Here is a 27,307-nt window from a genome sequence, read left to right as displayed (position 1 = left end):
GTCATTTTTAGGCTGTATTTGATGCTTTTGTTACTAATGATGGTACTACTTTAGTCAAGGTGATATAATTCTAATCAGTTGTTCTTTGTATTCCAAGACAGAAATTGCCTGAGGATCATAAAAAATACCATAAGCTAGTGTCAGAGAGCAAAAGGCTAGGCCAAATAGGTAGCAACTTCTCAGCTTCAATAAATTGAAGAGGTAGAATTTTGTAACAGATTCAAAACCCAAAGCCAACTACATCTGCAAGACATCTCTAAGAAGTAAGCCATTTCCTAAATGTTCTCAATTCTAGAAATAAAGTTATCAACCACAAACAATTTACAAGAACCAATACAGGAATTAAATTGAAAAAATAAAAAGTGAGATGACACTTAAGATACAGCCTCAGACTTACAGCACACCAAAGGCAAATCCAGAGTGCAATAGGTGGAACAATTTGAAAACCATCTACCTACACTCTCTGAAGCAGTAACAGTGGAAATAATAAAACAAATGAGGCTTTAGAAAAAAAATCAAATCAGAAATAATTTTTCAGATATCTTCAGAGCTGATGGCCACAATAAAGGGTACACTTAGTGACTCCAGAGAAGATAAGGACCAAAAAAATAGAGGAGTGGAGGAAAATGATGGAAGCTATGAACACCCAACATAGGAAAGAAATGGAATCCATGAAATAGATTCACTCAGATATCCATGAGATTAAAAATGCTATTGAAAGTATATGCCGCAGAATAAACAGCTGTGAGAACAGAATAACAGATCTAGAAGACAGGATTGTGTTAGTGATCATTAAAAAAAAGATTTGTTTAGCATAGTAAGAGACCACATACACACAAAAAAAAAATCAACCCAACACCTGCTAGACAATGCAAAGAAGAATAACATAAGATTGATAAAAGTCAATGCAAAAAGCAGAAGACAGTACAAATGACATAAAAACCTGTTCACAGAAGTCATGGCAAAGAACTTCCCAAGCATATAAGAATTTGACACACAAATAAGTGAGGCATAGAGAACTTGAGTAGCCATGATCAAAAAGAAATAAATCCATCCCAACGCATATGATAGGATGCCAGAAATTTAACAGGATGACAAAGTATTAAACATAGTTAAAGAAAAAGAAACAAATTACTTACAACCTCCACCCAAGACTGATGCACCCTGAGAAATTATCTTTCAAATCAATGGAGGAATAAGATATCTTCATGAAAAATAACAACTAAAGAAATTCATGACCACCAGACCAGCTCTATAAAATGATCTGAAGGATATTTTAGAAAGAGATAATGAAAACCGCAATTGTAAGAATGGTAATAGAAAAAACACAGTAGGCAAGGCAAACAATTAAGTAGAAGGGAAAGACAGGGAACCAACAACAAAAAAATAGTATGACAAAGATCAACCAATACATATCAGTTACAACCATCAAGGTAAATGGTCTAAATTCACCAATCAAAAGAAACAAGCTGGCAGAATTAATCAAGAAACAACAGTGTGGGCGTAGTGGCACATACCTGTAATCCCAGCGCTGGGGAGGCTTAAAGCAGGAGGATTACCATGAGTCCAAGCTGCGTAGTGAAACCCTGTAACAACCAAATACATTAAAACAAAAAAAGGCTTTTTGTGGGTGGCGGCAATGGAGAAGTGAGCACCATGAAGGCCTCTGGCACACTCCGGGAATACAAGGTGGTGGGGTGCTGCGTACCCACCCCAAAGTGCCGCACACCGCCTCTGTACTGCATGCAGATTTTTGCACCCAATCACGTTGTTGCCAAATCCCCTTTCTGGTGCTTCGTGTCCCAGCTGAAGAAGAAATCTTCAGGGAAGATCGTCTACTGTGGGCAGGTGTTTAAGAAGTCTCCACTACGAGTGAAGAACTTCGGCATCTGGCTGCGCTACGACTCCCTCAGTGGCACCCACAACATGTACCGGGAGCACCGGGACCTGACCACAGCGGGCGCCGTCACCCAGCGCTACTGGGACACGGGCGCCCGGCACCGAGCCGGCGCCCACTCCATCCAGATCATGAAGGTAGAAGAGATCGCAGCCAGCAAGTGCCACAGGCCCACTGTCAAGCAGTTCCGCGACTCCATGATCAAGTTCCCGCTGCCCCACCGGGTTCTGCATCGCCAGCACAAGCCCCGCTTCACCACCAAGAAGCCCAACACCTTCTTCTAGGGGCAGTGCCAATAAACCCGGCACCGCTCCGAAAAAAAAAACCCTTTGGAATGGCCAGATAGCTCAGCAGATTAAAGCACCTATTTAGACAGAGTGAGGGGACCCCGGTTCCATCCCTGGCGTGCCATGCCAGTCCCACCCCCGGAGCATGCTGAGATGGTGATAGAGACTGGGCTTGGTAGAAAGCACCTGTAATCCCAGCACTTGGGAGGCTGAAAACAGGAGGATCACTACAAGTCCAATCTGTGTAGTGAGACCCTGTAGACCCTGTACTAAATACATAAAAAAAGAAAGAAAGAAATAAGATCCAACAATATGCTGCATACAAAACACACATTTCACTGAAAATGAAATTCTTAGACTGTAAGTCAAAGGATAGAAAACAGTATTTCATGCAGAAATACAGGAAACCAGGAAAAAAGTAAGGGTAGTTATTCAATTTGCAGACAAAGTAAACTTCAAGCCAAAACTGATCAAGAGAGACAAAGAAGATCACTACATACCTGTTAAGGGAAAACTCCAAGAAAAAGAAATAACAATCACAAATATAGATGCACCAAATACTGGTGCATCCAACTATATAAAACAAGTATTAATGGACATGGAAAATCAAATAACCACTAGCATAAGTATAATGGGGGATCTTAACACAACACTATCAAAATAAATAGATCAATTAGACAAAAAAAATCCACGAAAATCATAACTTAACCTATGGATAAACGGATTTAGAAGATGTCTTCAGAATGTTCCACCCCACAACATCATAATATACATTCTTTTAGCTTACATGGGTTTTCTCCAAAATAGACTACATACTATCCAATAAGATGTGTTTAAGTAAGTGCAAAGAAATTGAAATTATCCCATGCATATTGTCTGACTACAGTGCAAGGAAAATGAAAAGCAAAAGCAAAAGAAACCTCAAAAACTACATAAAAACATGGAAATTAAATAACACCCTCCTGAACAACCAATAGGTCACAGATGAAATTAAAGTAGAAGTTAAATGGTATCTACAGTTAAGTGGTAATGCTGATACAACATAACAGAACTTACGGGATCGCCTGCCCGAGGAGACCACGCCACTGCCAGTGCCCGCAGCAATAGACTGGCAGCAGCATACCTGCTGTTAATGGACACCAACTGTCAATAAAGCAGTGGTGAGTCAGGCTTCAGGGGCTTTCAATTCTGGCCAGAAAGACTTTAAAGATATTGCTGAGGGAGGACAACTGTTAGCAGCCTGTGGAGAAAATGGCTAAAGTCCATCTCTAGTGCATGGGAGACAAGAACCCAGTTAAAATGTGAGCATTGGGGCTTGAACCTTCTGAGTTTTAGAGGAAAAGTATAAACAAGTTGCTTATGTGCTTTGGGTATGTTTCTTCATCTCTGAATCAAATGGAATGATGCCCCCTCTCTAAGTTTGAGAAGAGATTAAATTAGATGATAGTACCAGGAGTTCACAAGCCTTTAATGAATGGCAGCTATAACTAATTACTAAGGTAAAGACCTGCTAATTTACAGAAACCAAAATTACAAGAAAATAGCAGAGAAAATACCAAAATTAAGAAAGGAAAGCTTTATTCAGTTCACAGTTAGTGGAGGTTTCAGTCCATACTTCAGTTTATACTCAGCTGGCTCCAGGGCAGAGTAGCACATTGCAGAGGGAAGCAGTTCATGGTGGCAGAAAACAGCAAAGCAAAGGGAGCAGCAGCTTCTTCCAAGGCTCTCTCCCTTCCTTCCATGCTAAGAAGACCAGAGCTCCTCCAAGGAAGTGGCACCAACCATCCTTCCTCCAGTCCCTTTATATATTGTTTAAGTGCTGTCACTCTAGGGAGAGCCCTCCATGCCCTCGGGAAGGCCTTCCATGCCCCAGAACCAGCCCCCACACCCTAGGGAGGAGTGTAGAACTACACAATGTCCATACCCTTCTCTTGCACAGGATGAGGATGTTTACAAAGAAAGAACCCTGGCTCTCTGCTGAGTCACTTAAACTTCTAAACTTCTCAAGTTGACACAATGTATCAACCACTACAGAGTTTAATGTAGTAAATTTTACTGTTAAATACAGATAAAGTTATAAATGCATAGAATGCAAGAAAATATTTAATACTACTAAGATATATTCAATATCATGTGAAAGTCTATTATCCAAGCAATATATTGGGAAAGTTTATGTCTTTGAAGAGTACTGATACTCTCTCACTCCCACACTTCCATGAAGGTGATAGAAGCACTTTTAGAATATAGACCTATTGAGACGTGGCTTCCAGTACATGCTGGGAAAGCTCAGTGTGTAATCTTTAAGCTGGAGGGGGTGGTTATCTTAGGCTCTTTCCTAACTCATGCCTGAGAAAGCTGAAGTTGCCAATAGCCATAGGACATGGAACCCACATTTCTAGGTTTGTTGGAGGGTTGAGAGCTTTCTGCAGAATAAATATTTGTCGCTCCACCAACAGCAAACCAGGCTAGATATACTGGAAGTTCTTCCCAAGAAGACCACAGGAAGAGGAAAGGTCATTGATATATTCTCAGCTGTCAGACCAGGGAAGAAGGTGGGACAAGGGCATAGCAGCTGGAGGAACAAAATCCATTGCCCATGTCACATATCATGTTAGGCTCTAGTGGACCCAAGAACATGTCACACAAGAGTCTATGTTAGACTTCTACCAGGCTCAGAGAGCAAGCCATGTAAGAACTGTCCCATCCCTAGCCAGCTCTCTTCAACCTTGGCCATTTGGGGTTGGAGGGGACATACTGAAATCTGCTTCCTACATCAGAATTTCTTACCATCATGCCAAGTTAGGTAAAAAGAAAGGTACAAGGAAGAGGGACGAGAGAGGGAAAGGAAGAAAGAAGAGAAGGAGAGAGGAGTCTTACCTGCAAATGAGATGTTGATTATAATCTTGGATGGATATTTCTTCAAGTTTTTTATTACGAGGAATTTAGAAAGATGTTCATCATCCAAATACAATGATTGCTAGTGTTTTGCATACAGTGGTGCCTCAGGTCCTGAACTCAATTCATTCCACAATTCTGGGGAAGAAAGCCATGGCATATACATCATCCAACTCGGAGATGCAAAACATTACCAAACACTTCTGTTGGTGAATAGAATTGTTCTTCAGAAGAAGCACTCATGAACCAAGGTATTACTGTATTTGGTTTTGTTTTGGTTTTTTCTGGTGTTCAAAAGAGGTTGAGGATGTATAGCATTTCACATTCTGGATATTTCAGACTGCCTCTTTACAGAATGGAGATCTTTACATGCATGCCACAGCAACTGTGGAATTAGTGGAGTCTTGTGTGCCTGATACAGGTGCAGTTTCCCTAAGTGTCTCTGAGATGCAGAGATGATAGATAGATGATAGATAGATAGATAGATAGATAGATAGATAGATAGATAGATAGATAGTTGCAAACTTTCACAGACTACTGTATAAGACTCATTTTGCCAGCTTGCAAATAAATTTGACTTATGAACAATTCTTTCAATAGAACTCATTGGTAAGTTGGGGACTTACCATATACAGTAATACCTAGGTTCACTAATGCTTCTGTATGCAAACAATTCAGTTCACAAACAAAGGTATTCAAAAAAACTTTTGCTTCCTTTCACAAACTCCACATTGGGTAATGTCTTGGTTGCTTTTCTCATGGCTGAAACAGAATACTCTACACTCAAAGTTAAATGATGAAAGGTTTATTTAGTTTACAGTTTACAGAGGTTTCAATCCATAATCAGCTGGCTCTAAGGCAGAGTGGTGCACGGCAGAGGGCCAACAGTTCATGGTGGCAAAAGCAACAAGAGAGACAGCAAGGAGAAGCCACTTCCTGTCCCTTATAAGGATATAGGATGGGTATAGCACTTACACTGTCAATCCAAGCACTGGGCCACGAATGGATCACAAACTCTAGATTCAGCCATCTCCAAAAATTTCACCTTCCACTACCATAGCAGGCTGGACAACCAGACATAAGCTATAATAGTTAACAAACATGACCACAGTCTTCTTCCACCACAGACACACAGCCATCTTCCCCAAGTTCATAAAGCAGAACATCTATATTCCCCAGGTATTGTGCAGTACATCTATAATCCCCAGCCCTTGGGAAGCTGAGGCAGGAGGATCACTGCAAGTTGGAACCCAACCTGGGCTACTAGTTCAAGTCCACCCTAAATTACATAGAGAGACCCTATCCCCCCAAAAATGCAAAACTAATTGTTTGTTAATGTTCAGAAAGAGAAATTAGACATTTAATTTCTAAAACTAAGGCTATGATTTGTGACACAGGACTGTCCCCAAAGAATGAGCAGAAAAAAATTTATTCATTCAGGAGTGGAGGAATCTTATCCTGACTGAATAATCCTGAAAGAGATGACAATAAAAAAAGCAAAAATATAAACTTTCAAAAACTGCAATGAAAAAGAAACATTTTGTGAAGGTGACAGACATTGCTGGAAAGACACTGTAGTAAGTTATTCTCATCTTTGTAACCTAGATGTTTAAAAAACATGCAGGAATCTCATACACCACTGATGTGCCCAGAAATCAGTGCACACTCTATATCCAGTGCTGTGGCCATATCTACCAAAATTTTAAAAGCATGCACTCTCCAGCAACCCCTTCCCTGAAAACTTACTCTGTTCACATCTTCACCATATGAAATGACTTTGTAAAAGTATTGCCCTGCAGTATTGTTTCAAAAGAAGATATTAAGTGATCTTACAAGTCCATTAATGAGGAACTAGTTAACATGGTATATATTACTACACATATGATTTATATATTTTATATGTGGTGTCTAAATTGGCTCAAGCTTCTCAGACAAAGTACCATGTACTAACTGACTTTGATAAAGACACTTGGTTCTCACAGTTCCAAAGACTGGTAGATCCAAGATCCAGGTGCCTGCTGGCTGGATTTCCTGGTCAGGGTTCTCTTCCAAGCCTGCAGGCTGCCACCTTCAGGCTATGTCTTCGTATGGCTGACAGAGTTCTTTGATATATCCTCTTAAAGATGCTCCCTTATTAAAGCCTAATCCTACACTCCACCCTCATGACTTCCTGTAGCCTTAATAATTTCTTAATCCAAATGCCAAACTGGGCACTGGGAATTCAACCTACAAACTGGAGTAGCATATACTACAGTATTCCACAACAGGATATGTATGATAGAATTCTCTAAGCCAGTGAAAAGAATGGGGTGCTGTGTGGAAAGACTGTCAATGCTAAACAGTAAAGTCTAGATCCTGTTGCTGGGCAGAGCCCTGGGTGCCCCGTTCATTCTACCTGGTCTGCTCTGAGAGAGGCCTCTGCTAACTACACAGTCAGGTTGCGCTGTCCTCTGCCTTGGGCTGGGGTCAGCATGGGGCATCCTGCAGCAGGAGATGAGAGAGGAGGAGAGAACGAGAACTTCCTCTTCACCATGCCCCTCACCAGCTGAGCAGCTCACACAAAATTACCATGCCCCTTTCTCAACCATCACCTGCCCTAGGTGATGCACTGCCCCTGTGCTTAGCCTACAGCCTGCCCACTCTTGCAAACAATGCACATGCTACACTCCACTCGGATGACTCACTTGGGGTGTGCCATCTGTTTTCTTCAGGGCTCTGGCTGATGCAGCATCTGTATAAAATTAAAAAAAAAAAAAAACAGACAAAATGTGTATGTTCCTGTGTACATATTCATGCTTAGCAAATCTCTGAAAAACTGTGCAAGAAACCACAAGCAGTAGTTGCCTCCAAGGAAGGAAACTGGGTGACTGGGGTGGGAAGAACAGGTGTTTATGTTTGTTGCATTCACTTTGTTTCCTTTTGAATTTTATACTTTATGTGCATATTACTCATTGAAAGATAAGTTTTAATTTAACTTTTTAACTTTTATTTTTATTAGTTCATGTTTGCAAGTACATAATCATGATTACATTCATCATTGGAACTTGATGAATGTACACAATACACCTTAATTCCTTTTACATCCCTTTCTTTTCTTCATCCCCTACCCTCTGTCTCTTGTTCCCCTTCCCTTAATTTTTTTAAAGCAAAGACTACAGAGGGGCTTAGTGCCAAAAGGCTTTACAAGAAGCTATTCCTGGGGCATTGGATGGCATCTGCCCCAGCAATGGCTGCCAATTGAACAAAGAAACAAAGACATAATTAACACTGCCCCATATAGACAAGGAGTGCAATATTCAGCAAACGTTTGATGCATTGAGTCTTAAGCCATTTTCTGATACTCACTGGCAGCAAGATGTTCTTATTAAGGCAGCAACTTTATAACTACAGCCAGCAACTTGTGCTCAGCACATCTTTGCAGCTCCCACCCCAGGTTGGATCAGAGTCATAGTAACCCAAGATAAAGCTTCCTTAGGGCCTGCACCCAGGCCCACCTTCTGATTCCTTCTTGACACCCTAGGGACTCAGAACTAGCTGGGACTGGTTGAGTCACAATGATGTGGCAAGGGACTAGCTTGGAGGCCACAAGGAAGGCTGTGTCCACTTCTCTGGGAGAGTCTTGTTCTCCTGCTTCTCCACAACAGCTGACACATTATTTAGCAAATCTCTATTTTTATCATGGTTATTATACTGAAGTGCTCTTCATTTTCATCTCATTATTGTTGGCAGGGTCATCAGGAGAATTGGTTGCCTGGGAGACAGGGAGAGAGGCTGCTCACTCAGCTCTCTTCCCCAGCCTGTCATTTGATAGCACACTGTTGAATCTTTTCTGGTGGTAGGATGACCACGGTAGCTCATTGGTCCTTCTGGCTCTACCTTCTTCCACAAGTGTCTGGTTCAATGACAGCTCCCTGAATTGTTCTGTCCCCACAGAAACTGAAAGAGAAAAGCCTATCTATATTTTATAGGGAGGTATATAATTGATAGCAAAAACAGATCAGTCATACAAATCCTCTGTGTGCATCTTTCAGGAGAGAATAAAGCTGAAGAAAACCAACTGTAGTATTGGACACACTCAGAATAGAACCACTCTTGCCCCAGAGAGCACAGATTGCTCCTTTCCCAGCTGGAGAAGTCCTTAAAAACCACATTTGTGGAAAGGTGCCACTCTAGACTCCACTGCAGCACCTTGAAACTGCCTATGTCCTTAGAAGGTGGTCACCAGGAAAGGAATGCAAGGTGCCACAGCAAAGGGTTACTGTCTCCATCTGAGGGTGCATGCTTCCCTCCTCACATCCCTGTGCTGCAGCTTCATGGCAGTCACAGAGGTCCCAGGATGAAGGAGGTTCTACTGAAAGCTCTGGGTGATTTTTCTAGGGCTTTCCTCACACCATCCTAGGATGCGGGCTACTTGGGATGGCTAAGGGCTGGAAGAAAGGGAGGCATGTACTTGTGTTAGAGGAGGTGATGAAGAGCCAAGGCCAACAGGGGTCAGACCAGAGCTCTGGACACAGAACAGACCTGGTTATAAGAGAACATGAGGGGGCCTGGCCCTAGCTCAGGCCTTTAAGTGGCTGCTTCCACAAAGCTGTCAGCCTCAGGTTGCTGGAGTTCGAACCTCACACCTCTCCCGCTGGCCAAAAGTGCCCTGAAGGCATTCGAGGAACAAAAAAAAAAAAAAAGAGAGAGAGAGCATGAGGGGCATTTGTAGTTGGAGTCTCATTTCCTACGCTTGGTAGATAGAAGATGGCAGATACCACAAAACAGAAAAGTGAGCTGTGTGCCCAGCCTCTCAAATATAAGGATTGCCTGAAGAAACTGTGTTCTTATCTGGATGGGTAAGGGGCAGATGCTGCCCCTGAGGATCTCTGGGAGATGAGGATGAATAGCCCCAGGTTATCTGCACTTTCAGATAATCATGGTGCACATGCAAGAGCAGACAGAGGCCACTCCGCAACACTGGAACTGTGGCAACAAACAAACCCCCTGTTGGGGATGAGGTTAGGGCACATACAGAGCATAAGGGTGTGTCCTTATGTTTTGAACATGGACCTACATTAATATGTCATAATAGGTTGGGGGTACAAGCACTCTGGGAAGCTGAAGCAGGATGATCATAAATTTGAGCCCAGCCTGACAACCTAGCAACTGAGCAAAACTCTATCTCAAAAGAAAAAACCGACAAAGACTGGGGATGTAACTCAGTGCAAAAGTCCTGGGTTCACATCTCTGACAAAACTAAACCAATTGCTATCTGGTTATCAATAAAATTTTGAAAAAAAAAAAACTAAACCAAAAAAGGGGATATAAATGAAGGACCATTTTGTATCTGTATATACAAAACAGTTAGGATAGATATACAGCTACTTTCTTTTAATTTAATGAGAAGAAAGATTTATTCTAATAGCGTTGGGCCAGGATATCTTGTACTATGAATAACCACTATGAAGACAACAATATGCAATGTATTAATTATTGAAATTGTCCTACTAATCAGTTTTGAAACTGTCTCATTGCTATTTTTTCTCAATAACATTAATAATAAAATAAAAATAAAAATAAAAAACAAAAGTCCTGAGTTCAATCCTCGGTACTGAAAATGAAAACGACATCATAATAACAGCTAGGATAAACTACCATAAACCTACCCAGAGGATAATTCATTTCATGTACACTATAGCCCCACAAGTTTGTTTCCATTTTACATGTAAGAAAAATAAGTCACAGAAACCTTTCAGAACTGGGGTTGTGGAGCTTCTATTACCAAAACTTGCCCATGAGTTTAGCTCTGGTTGACACACATGCAGAGTACCAGCTGTCCCCTAAGATATGGTCTTCACAAAGCTGGTCCCAAGCAGAGCGATCTGGCCCTTGGTCCTACCTGTCCCTTTCTTACACTGCTCAGCACCATCCCAGGAATTAACAGATCCTAGTATCATTCTGTTTTTCCCCAGTCCTCCTAGATGAGGGCTGTAGAGAGACCAAAGCCAGAGTAGTGGGAATGAGAGCACTGGATGGGGAGTCCGGAAGTGCAGCTCAAGGACAAATGCCATGACAAGAGAGGCAAAGAAGAAAGGAGTGAACAAGGCTCTTGACCCAGCTCTGTGTGGCTATGGACTGAACACAGAGGTCACCAGGTCCACTTGTGTAGGGTGAGGACAGGCAGGGAGGTTGTCACAGGTCTTTGACTTCCTACCACAAACAAATTCTTCTGACTGAAGAGTCAGCCAGATAGCTCAGCAGACTAAAGCACCTGCTTAGGCAGGCGCAGAGACTGGGTTCAATCCCCAGCATGCCATGCTGGCCCTGCACAACAATATATGCTTAGACAGTGACTGAGACTGGGCATGGTGGTGCGCACTTGTAATCTCAGTGCTTGGGAGGCTGAAAACAAGAGGATCACTAGAGTCCAATTTGTGTAGTGAGACCCTGTAGACTCTGTACTAAATACATTTAAAAAAAAAAAAATCTGCTGACTGGATGACACAGATGTTCCAACACAAAAATCAGCACTTATTTGCACTTCGGCTCTAAGCATAAGTCCTTATTCTCTGCCATTTTGGGAGGGTCGGGGGCTTTCCTTTCAAAACATCTGTGTCTGTTGGCAGTATATGCTTTTTTTCTCCTCCCCACCCAGGGCTAATCAGATTTTCCTGCTCCAGCTTTACATTGTCTCCAGGTACCTACTAGCTAGCCTGGCCATGGACAAGCACAATGAAGCCCAAGACTTTAACCACACCAGTCCCAGGGCCTGTTCAACACACCCACCCCTAGCTTGCTCTGAAGGGCAGGAAGGGAGCCTCTGTCCCTCATCCACCACAGCTGTGAAAATCACAGTGTCTCTAGTCTCGGTCCTGGCTATGGTCTGGAGGGTGCTCTGAAGCTGTCTTTCCAGGCATCACCACCACCCCCGCAGGTTGTCATGGTGCCTGCTGCTTCAAACTCTTGATTGGACAGAGCAGCAGATTGTCTCCATGGCAATAAAAAGGATCTGTGCAGAAAAGACATTTGGCCTTGGAAATGAGCCTATGGGTGTACTCCTGGGAAATAAACCTCTTCTGATGGGGGAGGAGGTCAGAAGAGTCTGCTTCTGGGGACAAATGTGCTTCTTCAACCATTGCACTGGCCTAAGAGGTCCAGATTTCTAACAGGAAACTCATCATCCTGTTAGCAGTAGCAGATGCCAGCTCCAGATTCCTGGCTACATCAAGTGAAAACTGCAATTCAAGAGAGCACAGCTGAGACACAGAGCACCTGCTCTTTTAGTGGTCCACAGCATGGACCTCCCTGCCTGCCCCGCTTCTCACACCCTTCCCCAGTCTGCGGAGTCCAGCCTCTTTCCCATTCTGACTTAACCCCAGGCCACCCACTCTTAAGGGGGAGGGCTCAAAGCCCTGAGAACAAAGCCCTTCCCCAAAACATTTGCATTTTTGTAGGACCTTTGATAGCAAAACAAACACATCTCTGCTGGACCTCAGAGCCTCTAGAGGACATTTTTCTACCCTCCTCATGCCCCTCTGTCTGTCCTTCCACCTTTCCAATCTCAAGACTAGGCTTTAGCACAACTCAAGCTTAAGTAGAGCAGGGAAGCCACCAGGGTGTTTGGAGCCTCCCAGTAGCTTTGTAAACTTTCACACCAGGATGAGGGTGAGCTGGGTTCCAGGAAACTGTCTCCCTGGCAAACTCAAGGGCCTGAGTTCAATCCCAGGTCCCACCAAAAAAAAAAAAAAAAAAAAAATCAGTGCTGCTTACGCTTACCAGAAAAAAAAAAAAAAACAGTAGAAGTGGCAAAGGTCTTCATGTCACCAAAGAATTTCTTGATAATTTCCAATTCTAAAGAGAGTTCACTTTGATTCAGCTCCTATTTGTAAATTCCAGCAATGTGATTTCTCATAAAATTCTGCTGCACTAAAGCAAGCTGTTGGCTTTGCAGATGCCTCTATCCTTCCTCTTAGTCGTTTGTTGCCAACCATGGTCAACCCCACCATGTTCTTCGATATCACTGCCTACGGCGAGCCCTTGGGCCGCGTCTCTTTCAAGCTGAGCTGTTTGCAGACAAAGTTCCAAAGACGGCAGAAAACTTTCATGCTCTGAGCACTGGAGAGAAAGGATTTGGTTATAAGGGTTCCTGCTTTCACAAAATTATTCCAGGATTTATGTGCCAGGGTGGTGACTTCACACGCCACAATGGCACTGGCGGCAAGTCCATCTACGAGGAGAAATTCAGTGATGAGAACTTCATCCTGAAGCACACAGGCCCGGGCATCTTGTCCATGGCAAATGCTGGGCCGAACACAAACGGGTCCCAGTTTTTCATCTGCACTGCCAAGACTGAGTGGCTGGATGGCAAGCACGTGGTCTTCGGGAAGGTGAAAGAGGGCATGAACACGGTGGAGGCCATGGAGCACTTCGGGTCCAGGAATGGCAAGACCAGCAAGAAGATCACCAACACTGACTGTGGGCAGCTCTAACACATGTGACTTGTGTGTGTTGCCACCACCAGACCAGACCATTCCTCTAGCTCAGGAGAGCACCCAGCACCCTCCCTGCTCAAAACACCCCATCATCTCTGCTCTTCTTGCAGTTCTTTGGGTTCCATGCTTTCCTTGCTCCCCTCCAAATGTACCTGAATTGCAGAGTTAAGTTTATGGTTATGAATAAAGCTAAATAATGAAAAAAAAAAAAAGCAAGCTGTGATGTCACTGTAAGTTGCCTCTACCTCGAATGCTCAGTGTCTCTGCTTCCTCCTACTGGCCCAGCCCAAGAGCAAGTGCTTTGTCTCACTTGCTGTCATACGCAAATAAGGTGGCCTGCCCCCTCTTAATGATCCTGGGTTTCTCCTGCAAGTTCTCACCAAAAAGAATTTTTTTTTTAAAAGGCCTCTGTCTAGCTGGATGCCAGGCCTTAACATGCCAGCACTCTGGAGGCTGAGGGAAGAGAATCATGAGTTCAAACCCAACCTGGGCAACTTAGCAACTTAGTGAGAACCTGCTTCAACAGAAAAAACAAAAAAGGTCTAGGGGTATAGCTTAGTGTGAAGGTCTTGATTTAGATACCCAATACTGAAAAAGAAAATCAGACACATGGATCTAGATTCTGGCTTTGTTAGTTATTTCACAGTGTAACTATCTTCATTAGCTTCCTCCAAAAGTGGATCTTAACCATTAGAGACACACAAATTAAAACAACACTGAAGTTCCATCTTACCCCCAGAAAGAATGAGCAGGCCAGCAGGAGGAGCTAGCCTAAGGATGCAGTGAGGAGTGGCACTATGGGCAATAGGCCTCATTTCCAGAAGGACCTAGTGAGACACAGCCGGAAGGTCTTTCAGATTTCTCCACCTGTGAGACCAAAACCAATGCCTACCTACTCCTATTTCTTGCTGCATTAACCCTGCGCTTCTGAACTTCTTTATGCACAGCCCAAACAGGCTTTCCTGGAGCTGCTTAGGCATGTGAGGGACATCTTTGGAATCACAATTCCCCTACAGCCAAATAGAGGTAAGACAAACTATGATTTTTAAAAGAGAGAATTCCTGAGAAACACTGTGGTGCCTGGCCCAGAATAAAGGCTCAGTCAACAGCGGCTGCTAGGACCTGAGGGGGAGTGCCTCTGTTGAGTGGTCTGCAGCCGCACCCCACCTTCAGAGGATTCACTTATTTATTCAACAAACCTTCACTGAAGACTTTCTTGGCACTCAGCTCTCTGATAGAGGCTAGAGATTCAGAGATGAAAGCCACTCCTGAGCTTTAGGGAAACACAACAGTGACGCCCATGCATTGTGATCAGTAGGAATAAAGCTCCTAAGTGCAAGGGGTGATTATAGGAAAAAAAGAAAAGAAAAAGATTGAAAAGGAGGCAAAGGCAGGAGGAGCTCTGGGTAATCTGCCACACCAAGAAATTTGCATAGTAGGCCTAAAGCTGGTGGGAAGTCACACCAAAGGATTTGTTCTCCGCCCCTCAGTCATTCCCCTTGCTGTCCTTTGAATATCTTCAGAATTCAGCTGTTGACACAGAGGTGTTTTTGTTGTTGTTGTTGTTGTTGTTGTTGTTTGCGGAATTGGGGATTGAACTCAGGCCCCTGTGCTTGCGAGGGGAGCACTTATTCCATTGAGCCATCTCCTGGGCCCTGACAGAGGTGTTTTTTAATTCATTTTTCTCAGTTTCTTGGGGAGGGGCTGTGTTTGTTTCTTTTTCCTGTGTTCTGTTCTTTGTTTTTCTTCTTTTTCTTTTGTCTTTTTCCTATTATATTTCTTATCTAATTCTATTAACTTTCTTTCATTCTTTTTTTTCTTCTTTCATTCTTTAATTAGCTTTTTATCTCAGTTTTTTCCCTTTTCTTTCATTTTCAAATTTACTTCTTTCATTCTCCCCTTCTCTGTCCCCTCAATTTTTATTATTACTCTTAAGCTTTACTAATTTTTAGCAATTTAGTTTGGCTTTTTGCTAAATATTACTGAATTATTTTCTCTTGTTAATGGTGGTATACTTGTTGCTTTTGGTATATATTTACCACATGGCAGTATTTAGTTTGTCTTTGTGTCTATACTTTTTTTTCATTTAATAATAAAATTTTATTTTTCCAAATGTACACCTGGTTAAACCTATTCATCATGCATCTTCACCAGTGCCAGGGGCATCTCCACCTTTAGTATTTCTGGTATAAATAACTTGAGCTCTGGGCTTTGAGACAAGCTTGATAAGCCCTTTACTAAGGCGCTCTTGAAGGGCTGCTCTGGCCACTGATCTACTGATCTTCAGTCTCTCAGAGACCACAGTAGGCCTCTGTTTATAAGTTTATTGTTGGAAACTTCCTTACAGAGTTTGTTGTAAGTAGCTTTATCAAACAGAACCAGGTTGTTGGGCTTGTCCTGAACTTTGCCTTTGGGCCACTTCTTCTCTTTGGCCTTGCCCCCAGATTTGTTCACTGGGTCTTTGTTTTTCTTGGCCACCTTTCTGGCATCTTTCTTCTTGTCCTCTTTGGGCAGCATCACAGAGCCCAGAGAGCAGCAGCTACCACTGCAGGCCTGCCAAGATCTGTTTCCACATTATTATTGCAAGTCTCTTCTTTATTATTAAGATAGTATAACTGCAGTGACATTTGGCTCTTACTGTGTGCTACTAACTAGTTTGCCTTTGGCTTTTTTTTTTTTTTTTGGAACCGGGGATTGAACTCAGGCCCTTGAGCTTGCCAGGGAAGCGCTTATTCCACTGAGCCATCTCCCCGGCCCCCTGGCTCTTATTATTGATTTCCTTTCTTTTTTATAATTTTTTGAAAATGTATTTGATACAGGGTCTCACTGCACAGCTCAGACTCCTAGTGATCCTCCTATTTTCAGCCTCCCCAGAGCTAGGATTACAGGAGTGGAGCAAAGTTTTTCAAACCCTGAAACAGTTGCCAAGCCAGACATTCAAATCCTATTGAAGAAGCCTTCAAAACTGATAGAGAACTAAAAGTTTTCTGTAACAAAGAAACCCTAAGGAAATACATGACCACTCAACCAGAATTGCAGAAAATACTTAGGGGAATCTTAGACAGAGACAGAGAGGTCATCAGCCTCAAAGAGCCCAAAGGAAATTAAATATCTTACTAGAATAGTAGTTTAAAAAAAAAAAAAGGAAAAATAATGCAGTGACAGGATTAAATCAACACCTTGCAATAATAAGTGTCAATGTCTGAGGTCTCAACTCCCCAATCAAAAAATACAGACTGACAGATTGGTTTTAAAATGCAACCATATATTGCCCACAGGAGTCTTACCTCATGCAAAAGGAAGTAAATGCATAGACCTAAAGTAAAAGATGGGGGAAAAATACTCTCGCCAACCGGAGCCTGAAAACAAGCAGGAATAGTTATTTTGTTTTCAGACATCAAGCCAAAACTGATCAAATGAGACAAAGATGGCCATTGCATACTTACTGATAAAGGGAACAATTCAACAGGAAAAGATAATAGTTGTAAAAAACTATGTACAGAATGTCAGTGCACCCAGCCTCATAAAACAAAAATTACTGGCCTTTAAAGAACAGTTAGATCCCAATACAATCACAGTGGGGAACTTCCTTTTTTTTTTTTTTTTTTTCCCCCGGTGGGGGGAAAGAAGGGATTAAACTCAGGCCCTTGCCCTTGCCAGGGAAGTGCTTATTCCAGTGAGCCATCTCCCCAGCCCCTACAGTGGGGGACTTCAACACCCCACTTCCACAACTACACATTGTCAATCAGACAAACAACCAAAGCAGAAACACTGAACAAGTAAACACACATGAATAAACAAATGCTCCTAACAGATATCTACAGAGAATTTCATTCAACAACAGAATACACATTTTTCTCAACAGTAAAAGAAACCTTTTTCAAAACAGATCATTTCTTAGGCCATAAAGTCTGCTTAAATACATACAAAAGAATTAAAATAATCCCCTACATATGATAGGATTAGAGTGGAATACAGCTAGAAACCAACTGCAAAAGAAGTCACAGAAATTATGCAAACACTTTGAAATTAAATAATAGACTATTGAATAATAAATGGTTCACAGAAGAAATAAAATATTCCTGGGCCAATGAGATAGCTCCACAGACTAAGCACCTGCTTAGGTTAAGGGCAGGGACCGGCTTTCAATCCCCAGAACCATCAGCAGTGCCAGCCCAGCCCCTGGGGGCACTGAGCCAGCTACCAAGTTCGGACATGGTAGCACATGCCTGTAATCTGAGCACTGGGGAGGGTGAAAACAGGAGGTTCACCACAAGTTCGAGCTGTGTAGTGAGACCCTGTACCAAACACATAAAAAAAATACATGATTGTAAAGTGTGATCATGAATTTTCATTGTCAACTTGTTTGACTTGAGAGACCCCTATCAAATTACTACAGCACTCTTGTAGAAGTGTCTGGGTGAATCGAGCTTGACCTTGGGAACCATGTCTGATTCATGGCCCCTTCCTGCCTGGCATTACTCCCCTATACTCTGCTTCCCAGACACAAAGTTGAACAGTTTTTCTCTACAAAGGCTTTTCACCATGATGTTTCTACCTTGGAGCCAACTGACTCTAGACCACTATCTCTGAGACCATGAGCCAAAATAAACCTTCTGTCCTTTGAGTTGTGTTCATCATTCTGTCCCAACAACAGAAAACTGGCTAGCGCACAGAAGGATTTTGTTTTCGTCTTATTCCACCAACTTAACAAAGTGGCCTTGTTTGATGTTGTTCAAAAGCTGTTTCTGTTCAACAGCACACGTTCACCTGGCTGAGAGGCTAAGCTATCTCCTAGCAACATCAGGCCTGGTTGCCAGGGCTGCTTTCCGTTTAGCTAGGGGCTGCTTGCCTTTCAAGCTAAACAGTATAGTTCAATTTGTTACTCTTACTAGATTGCCCGAGCAATACAGACATTGACCTAACTTTTTTAAATTAGTGATTCAACCCCAAGTAAAGATTACCAAGCAAAATTTCGTGAGATAATAAAGGTATTCAGTAGAATATATTTTAAGGCCCCAATGGGCAGGGCCTTGAGTGTGAGCCCCCTGTTAGCTAAAAAGCTGATAGGGATTGGCAAAGTTATCTGCAGCTTGAGCTTTTTAAAGGGCTGGCAGAAATTAATGCCATCTCTGCAACCCTGTCTAAATGGACTATCCCTGCTCAAATCCAAAAATTCCTTCCCAAGGAAAAAGAACTAAGAAAGAAAGAAAGAAAGAAAGAAAGAAAGAAAGAAAGAAAGAAAGAAAGAAAGAAAGAAAGAAAGAAAGAAAGAAAGAAAGAAAGAGAACTTCTTAAGGAATCATCAAAGTAGGAGGTAAAGCCAGCTGGGGAAAGTAGCAGGGGACTTTCTTGTGGACAGCCCACTGAGCATCAAGGAGCTGGGTTTGCAGGCACCACTTCTCCCACCAGCCCACCACACTGTCAAGTCTTTTGTCCCTTTATGGGTCTCAGTTTCCACATTTATACCATGGCAGGCAAAGGAAACTTGGGTAAACTGGATCTTTTGCATGATCTTTTCAAGTTCCCTATTCTTGATTATAGAATACAGCTGCTCCCAAGGCAGATGATAGTTAGATTTTAAACTCTGGAAAAGGTTAGGGAGCAGGTGCATTGGAGAGAAACCAGCCAATTTGGCAGGAAAAATATAGCTTGTATGATAGACACATGGGCTTAGATCTTATAGTCCTCAGGGGGCTCCACCTACCCACACCTGCAGTACTTAACCCCCCACAAATAAAGCAAGGCAAGAGAACTGGGCTTCCCCAAAGGCTTTGCCGTGGTTAGCTGACAAATGTCAGTAGAGTGGGGAGAGAAGGATGACTAAGAGAATTCTGGAGGTGGCTCTGTCTCATGTTGGCTGGTGAGATCTCCTTTGTAGTTGGAGACTAGGTGTGCTTTGGTCTGAATGCGTCCCTTAAAATAATGTTACAACTTAATAGCTAATGTGATGATGTTTAAAGATGAGGCCTTGAGGAAGCAATTAAGTCATGAGAGCAAAGCCCTCATGGATAGGACCGGGGCCTTTCTCATAAAAGGACTTGAGGGAGGTGTTCGTCCTCTTCTGCTCTTCCAGCAGCTGAAGACACAAGCAATGAGGCAGCACCTCAGTAGCAGAAAGCAGTCTTACCAGACAAAACATGCAGGGGTCTTGATCTTGGATTTTCCAGCCTCCAAAAACTATAAGAAATAAAACTGCTCTCTGCAAATTCTCCATTATATGGCATGTTTTTGTAACAAACAAAGCTAACAGACTAAGCAAGGGGGGTAAAAATTTCTTTTGATTAACATCCCATACTGCTTTCTGTCTGCTAAAAGAAACTCTCCAAGGGCCAGTGAAATAGCTCAGCAGATTAAAGCACCTGCTTAGGCAGACACAGGGGCCAGGGTTTGAACCTTGGCCTGCTGTGCCAGCCCCGCCCCTGGGGCACACTGAGACTGCTATTCAGACTGGGCATGGTGGCACGCGCCTGTAATCCCAGCTAGTGGGAGGCTGAACACAGGCAGATCACTATAAATCCAATCTGTGTAGTGAAACCCTATACACCTATATGAAAATTTTAAAAAAGAAAGAAAGAAAGCTTCTGTAAGCTGCTTTCTGACCATCTTAGGTAGAAGGACAATTTCTCTTTTTGCTAAAATCTTACCCAGGATGTTCAAGTCCCCAACGCCTGGTGCTGTGGTTGGGATTACTGTTGAGGTTTCCAGGTATCAAACCCTAGGCCCCTCATCCCACTCTGGTATAGCTCAAGTTACTGAGGCTCTGTTACAATTAACATCTTTATCAATTGGCTCCAGAAGCTGATCACCAAAACTGGGACAAAAGGAGATCCTTAACTTCTCCCCTTCCCAAGTCCTCACCTTTTAAAAGTGCTCTGATATTTACTTATGGAAAAGTAAAGAGAGTTTTGTTTGTTCATTCTATTTTATCTTTTTTTTTTTAATACTGGGATCAAACCCAGGGTCTCATACATGCTAGGCAAGTACTGTACCAACTGAGCTATATCCCCAGCTCCCTTCATTTTTCAATTTTTATTTTGAGACAAGATCTCATTAAGTTGCCCAAGTTAATCTTTTCTTAAAAAAAAATTATTTATTTGGTGCAGGGTCTCACTATACAGCTCAGACTTATAGTGATCCTCCTGTCTCAGCCTCCCCGGTGCTGGAATTACAGGCATGTGTGACCATGCCCAGTTTCCGGGACTGGCACAGCATACAGTACCAGGTACCAAACTCTGTCTTGTGCTTACCAGCCAGGCACTTAGACCACCCAGCTCTCTCCCCAGCCCCCCACTCCACCCCATGTTGATCTTGAATTCAGCAATCCTTATGTCTCAGCCTCCCAAGTAGCTGGGATTACAGGCTCATGGCACCATGCCTAGCTAAAAAGAGCTTTAATTAACTATCTAAAATTTATGGTATAGGTTTAAATAATTCTATTTCATAGCAAATGAAACATTTCATTGCTGAAAGACCCTCAGCTCTTTTTTCTGTGTGATTAGTTAATAAAGGTTTGCTCTCTGATCTTCCTTTCCTGCCTTCCCATGCTTTTAATCCTCAGGTTTCTCCTGGTAGCCCCAGGGGACAGCCACAGGGACTGCTCAAATCTTTAATGGTACATTTGAGATCAGGCAGCTTGAAAGCATCCGGAAATTTTCTGAACACTGTCCCTTAGGGGAAGAGGACTAATTGTTATTTTGTGCAGAAAAGAGATTCTGTGTCTCCCTGGAGCCTCACAGGAACAATGAGATGATTGCTTGGGTCTTTAAATATATTTGAAACCTAGTGCTCAGTTGGTACCCTCTGACTGGAGCAGGCTGTTTCCTGGGGACTTGAGTAGTGGTACCAGGGAGAGCATCTTTTTTTGGCCGGAGGGCTGATGATCCTAGGGCAGCTCTCAATGGATGGAGTCCTTATATGTAGACGATCCTCCATGATTCACCTGTAGGATGGCTCTCCCTGACTTACTCTCTCCACTCTACCCCTCACTTCTACTATCAGGTCTTCCTTCCAAAAATCCTTGCCTTTTGCTCTATTTTCAAGAGAAACCAGACTAAGACAGCCCTTCAGGAGAAAATTGGGCTAATACATCTCTGACTCACTTTATTACCGATTGTCACTGAGAGATATATTTGGGTTCAAATCCCAGCCTTGCCTCTTCCAAGCTGTGTATATGTTGACAAACCTCTCTTGAGAAGGCAGCAGTTAGAAAACATCAGAGATCACTGATAAGTTGAGCACTGCAGTCATTTTTCTCAATAGAAATTTCTCATAGAAATACCTCATGTATGGGAGCAGTATCTTTTAGCCTTCAAAAATTAAAGGGACAGAAACCCTAAATTCATGCCCAACCACCTATAGCATAAAAAGTCCAGCCTTGCACAGCACCTTCAATTTCCCCACTTGCATCTGGCCAATGTTCCAGCCTCCATCTAGGGATCCCAGGGCACACTTGGGCTTGTGGTCTTCATTCCAAACCTTGCATCATGATCATTCCTCTTTTACATTTCCACTTATGTCAAGTATTTCATTCCTTCTGATACAGGGGGAAAATGAAATTCCCAACCTGAAAAGTACCCAGGACAAGTCATGTTCTCTAAAACTGAAGAATGAATTTTAGGAACAAATGGAAGTTATGAGCAGAACATATTTATTGGGGAAAGAAAGATCCTATCCAAGAGAGGGACAGAAGGGAGACCCCAAGCGAGTGGTCCCCAGGAAGCTGTCTCTTCCAGGGACTTTTATAGAGTAAAGCCATGTGGCAAGGCAGTTCTAAGGTGGTGGACAGCATGGCAACTTGCTTAAGTAGGCATGAGGTGGGACAAAACTATGGTCAACCAATGAGGTTACAAGCACCATTGCTTAGGTAAAATAGATTAAATCTAGTATCAAATGAGGAAGCCAGTCACATAGCAAGTGGGCATGAATACAGGACAGGGTCTCTTCCTGTTGAGGGCTTGGGTTAGTGACTCATTTGGGCTCTTTCAAGGATTGATACCTATTTAAAATATCAATCCCTGGTGCCCATCCCTAGGGAACTATGTAGCTGTACTTGTTTCCTCTTTTGTCTTGAGGGCTGGCCCACTGTGGGGAGTGTCTTGTGTCTTCCAAGTTGCAAAGTCACCTTGTCTTCCATATTGTCTCCTTGAGGGCCTGGCCCTGTCCAACTACCAATGATATTTCTGTCTAATTCAGCTGCCTACAACACTTCTGTCAACTGATGTTTACCCCACAATCAATTGGCTGAAAGGATTATTTGCTTTAGAAAGAATGTGTCTTAGTCTGTTTTCTGTTGCTATGACTGAATGCTACAGATTGAGTAGCTGATAAAGAATGGATGTTGGTCATGATGGCACACAGTTATAATCCCAGAACCTTGGGGCTGAGGCAGGGGATCACATGTTCAAACCCAGCCTGAGCAATTTAGTAAAATACTATCTCAAAATTTAAAAAAAAAAAATTAAAGGGCTGGGGATATAGGCAGTGCAAAGACCCTAGGTTCAATCCCCAGTACCATGGGAGAAAGATTTTTAGCTCATGGCTGGGATGTCTGAGAGTATGGAACCAACACTGTGTCCATCGGGTGAGAAATTTTTTTCTGCCTCATAACCTGGGAGAACTCATCACATGGCTAGATGGAACCAGTGCACTTGCACAGGTCTCTCTTCTTAGAAAGCCACTAACAACACTGTACCTTCCTACTTTTGTGACCTCATCTACTCCTAATTCTTTCCCAAAGGTCTCACCTCCAAATACCATTAATGCATCAAATTACCTTTCCAACTAATGGATTTGGGGGAACACTGTTCAAGCCAGGCAGGACTGTTCATCTTCTTGGCAAAATCTAAGCCAGTATGTTTACTGGGGAACCCATCTGTGAACACACACACTCTTGGACACTCACCCCATTTTCATCTTTACCTTACAACCGTGGAACCCAGCTCCCATTAAAATCTCACATCTGACTCTCCTGCCCAGATGCTCTGTCTTAAGGCTACCCTAAGACCACCCAGTCTGACTCTAAGCCCTGAGATCTTCTACCCTCACACTGTCCCCATGCTCTTCCTGCAAGTCTGTGGGGAGACTGAGGCATCCACTACCACAGCAATCCAGAAGAGAAACAAGAAAAATCTCTGGTTTAGAAGCTGCAGGTTGTACCACTGGTTATTCTTTTTTTTTTTTTTTTTTGGTGGAACCGGGGATTGAACTCAGACCCTTGCACTTGACATGAAAGTGCTTATTCTACTGAGCCATCTCCCCGGCCCCAGCACTGGTTATTCTTGTGGGGGAGTACGGGGAGCAGAGAGGAGCACAACATCTAAGCTTGATGTTACCTGGGGAGCTGAGGAAGAGAGTTACAAGACAAACCTCAGACTGGAATGCCATCACCCCACTTTATCACAGTCCTTATCTGCGGCCATTCCTAGATGCCCCAGAATTCTCCACTCCATTGTTCAATACATTTTTCCAGATCTTTCTCAAGGGACCAAAGATAAGAGGATTAATTTGAAAAGTAAAAATATACAACAAACTAATACAGGGAGAAAAACTGATCTCGGGTAGGTGACCTCCAAATGATACTAGGAACCTCCAAATGACACAGGGACAAATGATCTCCCAATCTGACCTGCATGAGTTCGTGTTCTCTAAAACTGAAGAATGAAAAAAAAAAAAAAAGTGTGAAAAATCTTGAGACAAATTCTTGAGCAGAATATATTTATTGAGAGAAAGAAAGTTCCTGTCCAAGAGAGGGACAGGAGGGGGGCCTGAGCAGGTAGTTCCCCAGGAAGTTGTCTCCTCCAGGGACTTTTATAGAGAAAAACTATGTGGTGAGGCAGATCTAAGGTGGTGGACCAGGTATGGGAACTCGCTTAGTTGGGCATGAGGTGGGACAAAACTATGGTCAACCAATGAGATTACAAGCACCATTGCTTAGGTAAAATTGATTAAATCCAAGACCAAATGAGGAAGCGAGTCATGTAGCAAGCAGGCATGAATGTAGAACAGGACTTTATCAGGTAGTCATCCAATAGTAGTCAGATTAATGATTCTTGGTCTCCCTCAGGGTGATTATCAATGTCAGATGCCCATCTTTAGGGAGGTCAGCATTTGTTCGATCTTTGGTCTTTAGGTCTGGCCCATGGCGGAAGCATCTGTCCCTGCCAGAGTTGCAAGATATCTTGTCTTCTGTGCTGTCTCCTTTGAGGGCCTGGCCCTGTCCAACTGCCTATAATATTTCTATCTAACTCAGCTGCCTACAACAAAACTACTCCTGGTGAAGAGTATGATAATCAGAGTCCCATCCCTCAAAGATGATCCACTGAGAATAGAAGGAGGAGAATGGCTAAAGCATGAAAAAGGGCCGGCCAAATAGCTCAGTGGATTAAAGCTCCTGCAAGCAGGCACAGGGGCCAGAGGTTTGCTCTCCCAGCCTGCCGTGCCAGCCCCACTCCTGAGGAATGCTGAGACTGCAATTGAGACTGGGCACGGTGGCATGTTCCTGTAATCCCAGCTCTAGCTCTTGGGAGGCTCCAAACAGGTGGATCACTAGGAGTTCAATCTAGTACTGAGACCCTGAACACCTTGTAGACCCTTCCCTAAAATACAAAAAAAAAAAAAAAAGCATGAAAAATCTTGAGACAAGAAAAGCAAATTTGGTTTTCTTTGAGACCTAGTGCACACTGTAGTGAATATAGTTAGTAATAATGTATTACACAGTCCAAAATTTCTAAGAGTAATTTCAAATATTTTCACCACAAAAATAAGTATTTTGTATGATGGATATGTTGACTGGATTAATTTAATTATCTTATGTTATATTCATAAATCATAACATCATATTGGAACCATAAATATATACAATTATAAAATGTCTATAATAATTTTTATAACAAAAAAAGGGAAGATGGGGCTGGTGAGATGGCTCAGTGGTCTAAAGCGCCTACTTAGAACAAACTAAGCCAATCAAAGTACAGGGACCTCGATTCAATCCCCCAGCACCACATGCCAGCCAGCCCCGCCCCCTGGCGGGCTGAGCAGGCCACACACACAAAATAAATAAATTAATTAATTAATTAATTTTTTTAAAAAAGGGAAGATGCCTCTCCCTGATAAAAAGGGCTGCAGGATGAGAAGCACTTGAACCCTGGCTCTTCCTGTCTTCTAGTGGAAGCTGCAAAAACCTGTTTTCTGGGTGGCCCAGGCTGTCATGTGCTTCTGTAAGAACACAGTCCCTGAGCAGCACAGGCAAGAGGTGGGTGGCCTGAGGCTGCCACAAGACAGCATCTATCCTCTCCAAGCTAGTGGCCTCCAGACATCCAAATGGAGGGGAGCCAATTTTAGAAGAATTCAGCACAGGAACCTGCAAGTGGCCTCACTCCAAGAGTGAGCAAAGGAAAGAACTCAGACAGTGAGCGAGGAAGGAGCATGAGACCAGCCGGGTACCACACAGCCAGCAGGCCCAGCTCCCCTCACCATCCAGAGATGGGCTTGGGAGCAGAGATGTGGAGGAGTTAGAGAAAGTTGTCTCTGCTCTTGAGCGAGCAAATCACTGCTTACCTATAAAAGAATTCATTCCTCTGCATTTCCATGGTATTCCTGGAAAGAAGTGAGGGTCGGGATACAGAAAACTAGAAGAGGGACCATGACCCAAAGCCCCAGGCCTCAGACAGGTCAGGACGACTGCAGAGGCCTGCTTGAAGTTACCACTTCTCTAACTGCAAAGCCCTGAATGAAGCAGGATCCATAGAAGCTGGAAGTCCCAGCTACCTAGCCCTTAAGCCTTTGGCTGATGAATCATGGGAAGCTCCAAAGGGATGCCAAGGGAGCGGCCAGGGCAACCAGACCTTCAGTGGTTGAGGCATATCCAGAGTTAAACCTGTCTGGATTGCCTCATTTTTTTCTGGTGGTGGCTTCCCTGCTGGACCACAGTCAAAAGAACACTTGAAGGGAATGGAATGAAGAAACAAAAATGTGGGCAGGATTAAAGGGACTAGGAAGGAGGGTAATAAAGCAGCCAGGAAGAGCAATAGTGATTCTTAGACTGAAAAGACTGGAGAAGAGTCCCACTTGTTACATCCTAGCCTCTCCCTACAAGAACTCCAGAAACCCAATTTGTTTGTTTGTTTGTTTGTTTGTTTGTTTGTTTCTCATATTTAATTGACTAGGTCTGAGCTCAAATGAAATCTCCCCCAGCCCCACTGGAGTTTGTGGTCTGTTGTTTTCCCATGATGCTTTACCGGTAAGTGTTTTCCCTCAATTGTATTCCTCATCTCCATGAAACCTGCCTGGACTTCCCAACACCCTCCCTAACCCTCGGCTTGCTCTGTCTTCTTTCTTTTATACCTGTAAACATACTATGTGATTTTTTTTTGACTGGTTATAAACATTTGAAATTTTATTTAAAAAAAAAAAAAGCACATCACAACCATGAACATTGTTACAGTTAGAGGCTCTCTTGGTTCTCCACAATGATAACTGAGCATGCTCACAAGAGTTCCCATTGTTAAATCTTAGTTAAACAACCATCTTTGAAAGAAGGAAAAAAAAAAAAAACTCAGCACTCTACCATTTAACTTGTTTTAATGTTTCTTCACAAATGGTGAAAAATACTAAAGTACAGACAAGGAATAATCGTAATGTTGTGGCTAACATTATAAATATGGAATTATAAATTTAAAACATTTTCTGGTTTAAAAAATAAATCTGGGGGCTGGAGAGATGGCTCAGTGGTCTAAAGCACCTACTTAGAACAA

General features: G+C 42.9%; 1 long non-coding RNA gene and 2 pseudogenes across 1 annotated transcript; 2 read left to right on the top strand and 1 right to left on the bottom strand.

Annotated features, from left to right (window-relative positions):
- Positions 1–1,237: 1,237 nt before the first annotated feature.
- Positions 1,238–13,749, bottom strand: LOC111814160. Its single transcript, XR_002819213.1, has 3 exons — positions 13,577–13,749; positions 6,715–6,718; positions 1,238–1,250 (listed from the first exon to the last, which is right to left on the bottom strand). It is a non-coding gene; the product is annotated as an uncharacterized LOC111814160 (long non-coding RNA).
- On the top strand, positions 1,657–2,181 carry LOC101559675 (annotated as a pseudogene).
- LOC101572795 lies at positions 13,022–13,579 on the top strand (annotated as a pseudogene).
- Positions 13,750–27,307: the final 13,558 nt, after the last annotated feature.

Source organism: Octodon degus, unplaced genomic scaffold, assembly GCF_000260255.1.
Source record: "Octodon degus isolate 3935 unplaced genomic scaffold, OctDeg1.0 scaffold00276, whole genome shotgun sequence".
In the NCBI taxonomy this organism is placed as follows: domain Eukaryota; kingdom Metazoa; phylum Chordata; class Mammalia; order Rodentia; family Octodontidae; genus Octodon; species Octodon degus.
This window is presented reverse-complemented; position numbering and strand designations above follow the sequence as displayed.